Source organism: Bos indicus x Bos taurus, chromosome 3, assembly GCF_003369695.1.
Source record: "Bos indicus x Bos taurus breed Angus x Brahman F1 hybrid chromosome 3, Bos_hybrid_MaternalHap_v2.0, whole genome shotgun sequence".
Classification (NCBI taxonomy): domain Eukaryota; kingdom Metazoa; phylum Chordata; class Mammalia; order Artiodactyla; family Bovidae; genus Bos; species Bos indicus x Bos taurus.
Window position 1 is genome coordinate 33,066,958 of NC_040078.1, and position 11,431 is coordinate 33,078,388.

Consider the following 11,431-nt stretch of genomic DNA (forward strand, 5'->3'; position numbering starts at 1 on the left):
GAACGAAGACCACAGGAGGGCAAACCGAGAGGTCCCCAATTCCCCCCATACTCCCCTTGATAATGATAATAATCGTGATAATGATAATAATCGTGACTCATTCACCTGGAGAGTTTGGATTGAAGTAACTTCTTGACACAGAATTTTCTGTGCAGGCTCTGAATTCTCTGTTTTCTGAGAGTCCAAGGAGGAGAAGCAAGGACATCGAGATCAAACCAGTCAATCCTAAAGGAAATCAACCCTGAATATTCATTGGAAGGACGGATGCTCAAGCTGAAGCACCAATAATCTGGCCACCTGATGCAAAGAGCTGACTCATTGGAAAAGACCCCGATGCTGGGAAAGATTGAGGACAGGAGAAGGGGACAACAGAGGATGAGATGGTTGGATGGCATCACTGACTCAATGGACATGAATTTGAGAAAACTCCAGGAGATGGTGAAGGACAGGGAAGCCTGGTGTGCTGTGGTCCATGGGGTTGCAAAGAGTCAGACATGACTGAGCAATTGAACATAACAAAGCAGAAGAAGATAATAAGCACCCACCATGTGCCCAGTTCACTTGCTTAGGCACATAGATGGCTTGCTCACTCTGTCCCCACTATGAGCCAGACACCAAAAAAGGCTCTGGGGTTACAGAGACTGAGAGGGGTCCCTGCCCTTGAGGAGCAGAAATGTCCTTCACAGAAGAGCCAGAAAGCCATACCCCACCTCCCCGAAGGATGGGTCTGAGGCCTGTGCCTCCTGATAAACCATCAACTTTCTGAGCTCTCCTGTGAGTAAATAGCCAACTCCACTTCCCGATTCCCTGGCTCCTTCAGACTGGAGGGGACCCAGCCCCATGTAGACCCAACCCCCTAACCTGCCCTGGGACAGAGCCCACAGAGGGGAGACTGTGGACACAGCTCAGTCTCCCGCCAGGCACTCTGCCCCATTGGAAGCCCCACATTCACGCGGGAATGAATCTGAAGTCCAGGAGGACAATTCTGCCAGCATTGACAGAAATTCTAGTCTGGGAGAAGTCTCCTGCCAGGAGAGCAAAGCAAGAGTCATGCTCCCTTCTGGGTTCTGAAGGATCAAATACCAAGATGTTTCCTTTTGAGCAGAGAGAGGGGAAAACAGGGCTTTGCATTTCCCAAGAGAGGCTCATCTGGCCTCATCTTAGGGAGAGTAGGGACCTCGCTGCAGGGGGTGGTGAAAGAGGCCAGGTCTGTGTCTCTCTTTCTGTTCTTCGGGGTGACAGAGGGGCACAGAGAGGAAGGGAAGGCTTGTGGCTGGGGCCTGAAGTCTAGCAGATTGATAACAGAAGAGATTTTTTTTTACAAAAGCTTAAATAAGTGAGTAGAAAGAGCAGAGAGCTGCAATCTTCTCTTTGAAACTGGATAAAGGGGCAAAAAAGAGGGAGAAAGCTAAGACTAAGAATAGTTCCTTATAAAGGAAAAAGGCATTCCGATGTCTTGAGGTTTGTTTTAATTCTCTCAAAAACGTCATCTGTAAATGAAATGCTCAAGTTCAACTGTTTTAATGACACATGGGTGCTTTTTTAAGTTAAGTAGGCTTGGAGCACTGTGCTCGCTGGTAAGCACAAGCGGATATGGCCATGTTGGATCTGAAAAGTCAGGACATGCAAGGAGCTAGGCCTTGACAGCCCTTCTATTACAAGTCCAAGTTGCTCACACTCCCAGACACTCAATCCTTTCAACTATAATTTGGAGCTATTAAGGCATATCTTTTAGAGATGCCAAGAGAATCGGATGAGATGTCAACTACAAAGCCCCTTTCAAAGAACTAGCACTAAATAATTAGTAGACTTCGAATTTCCCTGAGCACCTCCATGAGATCTCGAAAAAAGAAAAAAGGTTCAAAACATAATCAGGCTCCCCGTTGCCACTTGGTGGCAGCATACCTGACTCAGGGTGGAGCACTACTTGGAACACTCCTGAGCAAGCCTCTGGCTTCTGCCTCTATGGGACCCTTAGGACAGCACCGCATTTTCCCAAAAGCAAAGATGCCTCCTTCCAACTCCCCTGTGACACTAACCATGTCCTCAGGATTCCCTTCTATGACAGGAATAACCACAGTAGTAATTAATGCTGCAGTGGGTGCATGCATGCCTGCTAAGTCGCCTGACTCCTTGCAACCCTAGGGACTGTAGCCCGCCAGTTTCCTCTGTTCATGGGATTCCCCAGGCAAGAATACTGGAGTGGGTTGCCATGCCCTCCTCCAGGGGACCTTCCTGACCCAAAAATTGAACCCTTGTCTCTTAAATTTCCTGCACTGGTAGGCAGATTCTTTGCCACTAGCCACCTGAGGACCAAAGACCTGGTGCACCCAAATAAATAAATAAATAAAATTTAAAACATGCATTTATTATTTCATGGTTTCTGTGAGCCAGGAACCCAGGCACAGCTTAGCTGGGCCCGCAGGCTCAGGGTCTCTCATGAGGCTGCCCCCAGGTATTGGCTGATGCAGCAGTCACCTTGGAGCTCAACTTGAGGGCAGGGATCTGCTTCCAAGCTCACTCACGTCCTTGTCGGCAAGGCTTGGTTTCTCCAGGGCTTCTGGGCTGAGGGAGACAGTCCTTGTCCCTCCTGCTGGCCAAAGGTCATCCTCAGTTCCTTGATGGGTGAACTTTTTCATAAAGCAGGAGACAAAAAGGCAATTTGCTTCCTCCGAGTGAGCAGGTGAGAGGCATGAGTGGGGCAAGTGAGGTGGGATCTGCAGTGTTGGCCAACCAGCCTCGACACTGATACTCCGTCACTTCCAGGTATTGGCTGCAAGCAATTCATTCAGTGTAGCCCACACTCAAGAGGACTGGGGCATGTGGTTTTGCAGAACAAGTGTCCAGCTGTGATGTCTTGGCTTCAGTCCTTGGTTCTCTGAATTTATGTAAGATCATTCGGTTTAGGGGGCAGGGAGGCTATGTTGAGGATGCTTGATGATATTCTAATGAACTGGTCCTGCAACAGCCACAGAGAAAGGTCACTCTCATGAGAAAGATGGCAAAGTGTGCTCTGAAGGAAGTGGATTTCCAGTGTCAGTCTTCCAAGGAGGAGGGTCTTAGACAGGTGGAGTGGGTGCGCGCCTCTACTATACCCTCCCTTTCTTGGAGACCTCAAAGAGGGAAACTGTCTGGACATGAGCTTCAGGGCAGAAGGCAATAAGATGACATGGGAGGCAGCATAATGGTCCCCAAAAGCTGTCCACACTGTGATTCTTGAAACCTTTGAATATGTTACTTTAAACATGCCAATAGGGGTTCTGCACATGTGACTAAGTTAAGGATCTTGAGGTGGAGGGGATGATCATGGATTATGTAGGACCCATGAGGGTCTTTATTAAAGGAGGTGGGAGGTCTGAGTCAGGGGATGTGCCAACAGAAGAAAGTGTGATGAGACCATGAGCCAAAGCATGCAAACAGCCTGTAGTCACTGGAAAAGTCAATGAGGAGGATTCTTCTAGAGCTCCCTGAGAGAATACAGCCCTCCTGACACCTTAGCTGTGGCCCACTGAGACCAGTTTTGGATTCCCAACCTCCAAAACAATGAGTTAATATGTTTGTGTTGTTTCAAGCCACTAAATGTGTACCAATTTGTTGCAACAGCAACAGATAACTAATACCATTTGAAAGTGAAGTTGCTCAGTCGTGCCCGACTCTTAGCTACCCCATGGACTGCAGCCTACCAGGCTCCTCCATCCATGGGATTTTCCAGGCAAGAGCACTGGAGTGGGGTGCCATTGCCCTCTACCTGTTAAAAGAAATGGAGATAGAGTGGGTCAACACATAGACTGACTTCTAGGGACTTGTTGCTCATGTGTACTCCCCTTTGAGTTATCTAGGGCCTGTGCACTAAAGCCATGCACCCCTGCCCGGGCCAGAGAGTTAGAAGGAGCTGCATCCTTCAGGGGACCATGAGGTGAAGGCAGCAGGGATTATCAGAGATCCCCAAAGCGGAGGTGACTTGCCTGTGAGGTCCACCAGCCTCTACTCTCCAATGAGAGTCTCTGAACCACGCCCACCCTGAAGGGGCAGGTCTTATTTCTTGGGAAATGGACGTCAAGGCTTATAGGGGAGGCCCCACCCCCCTACACTGACATCCTCTGCAGCACCAGGAGGCCTGACATGAGAGTGCCCTGCTACAGGGCCTTAGATGCTAGGGGTTACCTACCAATAAACCTAAGGAGATAGTCAAAGCTGCCAGAAGCTTCAGAGGCAAATCCTAGAGACAGGGCCTCTTCGCCAGCCTGCTTGGAGCCTCTGCTGAAGCCAGCCTGCAGCCACTACCCCTGCCCAGAAGGTGTCCCCATCAGGTCACAGCTCTCAGCTTCCCTCTGGCTTCAGCTCTCAAATCCTCCCTCGAACCCTGTTGGGACTACAAAGATGACATCTCATCTGGGGTGAGAAAAATCTATAAAAACCTTTGTAGGTGTTCTGGAGCCTGGTGAAGTCCAGCTGGCCCTTCTGGAGTAGCAGAGCTGCAGGAAGTTGGTCACAGAATGCCCCAGGGAGGGACAGGCTGCTGTGAGACCAGGGGCCCATGGAGAGAGCAGCTGAGCCAGCCTGCTTCCCTTTTCCTCCGTGTAAAGCTGTGGCCCATGTCAGGGGCTCTGAAGCATGGCTGAATTGGGACCATATCTCCCAGACTATAAACTGGGACACTCATTGGCATAAGAAACATTCTGGCAAATGGAATCTGATTTCAGAATTACCATATTTTCTAGGACACTGCAACCAACTGAGAGAACAATGGACAGAGTATTTAAATTCTAAAACACGGTCTCCCTCAATAAATCTAGCCACAATAAGCTCTTGATACCTGCCATCCCTACAAAGCTCCAAAAGGGTGAAGGTCATGCTTTCCCCACCATTGATGCTTTCTCACCTAGTGCTAGGTGTATGTCATAAATATTTAATGAAAGAGAGAGAGTGAAAGAAAGCATTCACTTTGACAAGGCCAAGACAAATTCCCAGAAAATTTGTCCCAGACTTCATGCCAGGGCTACCTGGGAAAGACCACACAGGCTTCCCCCGTGGCTCAGTGGTAAAGAATCTGCCTGCAGTGAAAGCAACAAAGGAGATGTGGATTCAATCCCCGGGTCAGGAAGATTTCCCTGGAGAAGGGAATGGCAACCCACTCCAGTCTTCTTGCCTAGAGAACCTCGTGGACAGAGGAGCCTGGGGGCTGCAGCCCAAAGGGTCACAAAGAGTTGGACATGACTGAAGCGACCGAACACACATGTGCAGTCTCCTATTTCACCCTCTTTCACCTCTCTCGCTCAGTACCTCCAGGGGTCAAGGGCTTTTTCAGGGTCCCTCTGCCCCCTTGGGGCAGACACACTGGAGCCCACCTGGTTCTTGTACCTCTCCTCCCCGACCAGTCCCAGAACAAGCTACAGTGTTTCCAAGCAGGCCAGGCAGCTTTAATTCCCACAGACCTACTCCCCCCCCCCCCGCCCAGGAGCTGAATGGGAAAGGACAGATGAGAAGCTGGGTGGTGTGGTCTTCCCCACAGACACAGTGGGGAAGGGAGGACACCTCTTCAGGATGCCACTTGTTATGAACTGAACTGCTTCCCTCCAAAATCTATATGTTGAAGCCCAAACCCCGATTGTGACTATACTTGGAGGCAGGGCCTTTAAAGAGGTCATTAAGGTTAAATGAGGTCATAAGGGTGGGGCCCTAATCCAATGTGACTGGTGTCCTTATAAGAAGAGGAAGTGACATCAGGGGTGTGTGGGCGCAGAGGAAAGGCCACGAAAGGACATACCAAGAAGGTGGCCATCTCATCTGCCAGTCAAGGACAGAGGACCCCGGAAAAACACAGCCTGCCAACACCTTGATGTTGGACTTTCAGCCTCCAGAACAAAGAGAGATAAATTTCTGTTGTATAAAGCACCCAGTTTGTGGTGTTTTGTTACAGCAGCCCTACCAGATCAGGACACTTCTCAAGGTGAAGAAGATGCAGAGGTCTGAGTGGTCAAAGGTGAGAAAGAGGCCTGGGAGACATACACACAAGCGCCCAGTGAACTTTGCCAGGGAGCAGGCTGTGGGTGGCAGAAAGCCCTTCCTCCCCCTTGGATATTTAAATAAACCCTTTGAGTCCAGTCCAAAACCATAGCCCACCAATGGCTAGAGTATCCACAGGGCACCTTCTGCACCAACCTGTCAGTAGGTCTCTCCTTCTTGAATCTCCTCAGACCCCAACTTCTCTCCCTAACTGGTCTGTGTCTGGGGCTCCCTGGAAATGTGTGGACTCAGGAACATGCTTGGGAATTCTCTACTCTTTGCATGTTATTCAAACCCACCAGGACCACAGGCACAGTCACTAGAGCTCTGGCCCCAGCACCCCACCCCTACAGCTGAGGGCTGCCTGCTTCATTGTCTCAGGAGGTGGTGTCATGAGACTGGTGTCATGAGGCCACCAGGATGACTCCGGGAGTCCTGGGGACACAAGCCTGAGCATCTTGATGGCCAGTTTCCCACAGTCCACTCTACTGCTTATGAATGACTTTCTTAATGAGAAATGTCCTCAGGGAGCTAGAATGGGTACAGTGACTGAGATTTGGTGCTGGCGGTGGGGAGGGATGCGGGGAGGAAATGGCACGCAAGACTCCCCAGGCCACGGTTCAAAGCTGCAGGACTTGTGGCTGCCCCTGCCTAGGAAGCTCCTTGATGCCTCTCACAGACCCTAAAAACAAAACTTCAAGGACACAGCTATTCTGGTTTCAATGCTAGATGGAGCCCCGGGAAAGAAAGGAACTCTCAAGTTTCGTGGCGCAGGCCAGAGGGGTGGGCAAGGACTAAAGGGCTGAGGCCCAGCACCTCTGATGGAGCTTTATTGTCACCCAGAGGAGGTGGCAAAGCCCTGAGCAGTCTCAGAAAAGGAGATGCAATTCCACCAGCCAGGATAGGGAGCTGACCTTGGTCTGTGTCTTACCAGCACCAGCCCAACTCCAGAAAACATCTCCTGAAGCAGGTCCTGGCTGCTCAGCAGGCTCCCTGGAGCTCTAACTCCTTGTGGGGATTTGGGGAGAGCTGTTCTGCCAGCTAAGAAGGGCTGACTCAGCTCTCAAGCCCCCAGGGCACACACAGTAGCACATCTTTGCCTGGCCGGCTCTAGCTCAAAATGTAATTCTGATATAACAGATGATCTAGAGAGGTCAAAGATGGAGGGGCCCAGAAAACAAAGACTGGAAAGGGAAAAGCTAACCAGCAAGAAGTCCAGTGAGCGAGGGGTCTGAGGGCAGAGACCACATCTCCTATGTGTCCGAGTCTCCTGCTGAAGCTGGCACTGTGTCCTGTACACAGCAAGCACTGAGTGAATTCTATTATTTGGCTGGCCTGGGGTGTGAGTGTGCTAAGTCGCTTTAGTCATGTCCGACTCTGTGACCCTATGGACAGTAGCCCGCCAGACTCTGTCCATGGGAAAGAGGAAACTGGAGGTAAGCAAAGCTGGCATTTGATATTAGGTCACTAGAGGGCACTCCAGGACAAGAGCTGAGCACCCCTCGCATTATTTTAAAAATTTGGAGACAATGGTTGAGTATGTTTATTCGTTCAACATCTTCAGAACAATTATTCTAAATGCTATGAAGTTTGTTTATTCATTCAACGTACATCTTCAGAACATAACACTAAGTCCTATGAAGGATGCAAAAGGATTGAGATACGATTCTTGTTCTCAAAGTGAAGTGAGGTGTTGGTCGTTTAGTCGTGTCCGACTCTTCGCGACCCCATGGACTGTGGCCTTCAAGGCTCCTCTGTCCATGGGATTCTCCAGGCAAGAATACTGGAGTGGGCTGCCATTTCCTTCTCCAGGGGATCTTCCCAAACCAGAGACCGAACCCGGGTCTCCCACACTGCAGGCAGATTCATTACTGTCTGATCCATCAGAGAAACCTATGTATCCATATTTATCTACCAGTAACTTCTATTTTTTAAGAGATGATTAACCTTCAAACGGGCTTCCCGGTGACTCAGTGGTCAAGAGTCTGCCTGCCAATGCAGGAGACGTGGGTTCGATTCCTGGGTTGAGGAGATCCCCTGGAGTAGGAAATGGCAACCCACTCCGATATTTTTGCCTGGAGAATTCCATGGACAGAACAGCCTGGCAGCCTACAGTCCAGAGGGGTTGCAAACAATCAGACACAGCTGAGCACGCACGCAAACAATCTTCACACACTGTTCCTTCTACCTATAAAGCCTGTCCCTCCCTCATATCTGTATGCCTTCTAGTCTCCTGCATGTCACATTTTCAGGGAGCCTACCCTTCCCACTTTGCTTTATAACATAAACTGTTCGTTTCCACAGCGCTCAGTCATCTCACCCCACTCCATTTTCTCCAGTGGAGCTTAAATCATCCAACATGCTGCCCAGTTTACACACTTCTTGTCTCCACAGTCCATATTCCCTACAGGGATCCTTGGGGGTGGAGGCTCTGTGTGCTGTGTTCACAAAAGGACATGGTGCATAGACAGAGCTTCACACCCAGTTGGTACTCAAAATATATATTTTTTTAATAAACAAGACTGATGACAATTCTAATTAGCCTCAAATAAAGGAGTGGCCAGGGTACTCCTACTGTTTGAAGGGTAAGGTGGACATTGTGTGCATTAAGGGGGCTTCTCAGATAGGGGACATTTAAGTTGACCTTGAGGGATGAAGAACAGCTCACGGGTCAGAGAAAGAAGAAGGGGACAAGGCGCAGAGCGAATGGCAGGAGCAAAGGCGCAGAGGACCTGCCACTGTTTCTTCTGGCCTCAGCAGGGAGCCACTGCCTTCTCTGGTCGTTCAGGGCCCCTGCTCCAACTAGGGCTCTGGGCAGTATCCCGGCTGTGTTCTTCTGCCTGCCCGAGGTCTCCCCCTGCCGCTACCTGCTCTTGGTGTGTATTTCACTTGCAGTTCCTGCTATCTAGGGCTTCCTGATGTGGGCAACCTCCAGCACTCCCGGTGAAGAGATATTCTCGCCTTCTGCGGCTGCAAGGGAGAAACAAACTGCACAGCTCAGAAAACAATCCATCATTTTGTCATAACATTTCCATTTCAAAGACTTCCTTTCCAAGCTACTCCCTGGCCAGAGCTTCCTCTCGTTAGCATGAAAAGAACTGGCAGGGAAATGAATGACAAGGAAGGAAGAGGAGCTGGAAATAGGGCTCGAGGCCTGAGGCCTCGGCCTGTGTGTACTCCGGGGCCAGCGTGGGGCAGGGACTGGTAGGAGGCCTGGAGGCTCTGTGTGTGTGTGTGTGTGTGTGTGTGTGTGTGTGTGTGTCTGTGTGTGTGTGTGTGTGTGTGTGTGTGTGTCTCTGTGTGTCTGTGTGCCTCTGTGTGTGTGAGCTCGCTTGTCTCAGCACTTATGAATCATGCCTCCAGGTCAGATACTTGCCCGCTCATATCGCAAGGCAGAAGTCTCCACATTGTGCCAGGAAGTTTCCTGGGCACTGAGGAGCTGAGGACTCAGAGAGGAAAGCTGTTGTGCTGTCAGGGACTTGAGCAGAGACCAACGTGTCATAAATAACTAAGTGGCAAGATAAATGCTGTTGTAAAGATCCCTGCGGAGAAGTTAGAAAGCTGGGAGGTTGCCGTCTGGTGGAGTTGGAGGGTGGTCACCTCAGGACAGTTAAAGCTGGTCTTGAAGGGTGGGGAGCAGTTCACAGGTCAGAGAGAGTGGACAAAGGGAATGGCAGGAGCGAAGGACCAGAGGCCAGCCCTGCAGGGCACTGGGTGTGGCCACACAGCAGGGAGAGGGCAGCAACTGCGCCAGAGGGTGGCACCCCTCCTGGCCTGGCTCTTGTCAGCAGAGGGTGCTAGTGAGAGACACGACAGTGAGCCACCCAACCCCGGAGGGGCTCTCCCAGCATCACAGCTCCTCACTGGCCTCCGGGTTGGATTCTTCACAAACAAATGGCAGATGTGCTCCTGGCAAGACCCCTTCATCACCTTGCAGACCCCCCCAGCAAGGTGGGCCTGCTGAAGAGCCTGGCGTGGGCCCCTTGGCAGAAACTGAAAATCCTGCACACAGCTCGGCTTCTTCATTTCCCTTCAGCATCCTCCCTGCACGTGCTAAGCCATTCCCCAGGCTCACAGCGGGAGGGAGAAGGTGCCTGAGTGTGCAAGTGGATACAGTTATAAAGATGGCAAGGAAACAAGAGACAAACAGTGAGTAGTACGACTGATGAGAATGAGTGAACCACTCATTCAGCAATACCTGATGGGGGCATTCCACGAGTTAGGCCTCTCAAGATATCAAAGAGAGGAGTGTCTGCCCCTAGAGAGCCCACAGTCCTTGAGGGAAACAGAGAAGAAAATAAAAATGCCAAGTGGACCCTAGGTAAAGGGCTAGGCCCAGCAGGCGCCACAGGAGGGCGCCAAACCCTTGTCATGAATCCTAAAGAGGTCTGGACCGAGGAGAGATCTGGAGGACAATTAAAAGTTGGAGAAAGGAATAGAGTGTGGAGAACATTCCAAGCAGAGATTTCTCTGCAGCAGGGAGAAACTCCAGGAGCAGACTGTGAGGTTGCCATCTCCCATGAGCCCAAGAGGGGTGCTGCCCGCTCAGGACAAGGGTCACCACCCAGGCCAGGTGGGCAGAGGTTGCAATGGGGGCCATTTGGCCCAAGCTTCCCATTTGTGAAAGTCATCATATTTAGGACTTTCTACATTACCTCCAGTTGAGGTCTGGATATTTAAAATACAATTTGTTAAGTGCAATCCATTGAAATATATCTCAATTTTTATGAGCCTGTTCAGTTTTTTTTTTTTTTTTAATCTAAAAGAAGCCTAACAATACTGAAAATGGCCCAGTTCTGTCTCGTTCTTGGCAAACAGGCAGCACTAATTATAGATAAGAGAAGTGAGGCTTAGACTAGCCACCTAATGCGTGCTAGAACTTACTCAGCATCGCACTTGCCTTTCTGATCCTGTAAGGCTCGAGCACCAAGGATCCTCTGCCCTTGGGGTCCCAGGATATTCTCTTCTCTCCTCTGCCCCAACCCATCCCAGGCCCTTCAGTTCCCTGGGGACTGCAACCTAAGCCCTTCCTCCACATCACTCTCCACAGTGCAGCTTGGCTCCTTCCCTCCCAGAGGCCCCAGTTCCCTCTGCGGCTCAGCCACAGACCTAGAAAGCCACTGCCACAGCACCTCCACAGCCCTGGGTCCCCCATTTTGTTTGTCCTTGGGTATGGCTGCCCCAGTGGCTCAGAGGTAAAGAATCTGCCTGCAATGCAGGAGACGTGGGTTTGATCCCTGGGTCAGGAAGATCCCCTGGAGAAGGGTAGAGCAACCCACTCGAGTATTCTTGCCTGGAAAATCCCATGGACAGAGGCGCCTAGGGGGCTAGTCTATAGGATCGCAGAGTCAGATACAACTGCAGTGACTTAGCATAGCACAGCACACCACAGCTGGGAAAGACCCCAGGAGATGCCCCCAGAGGG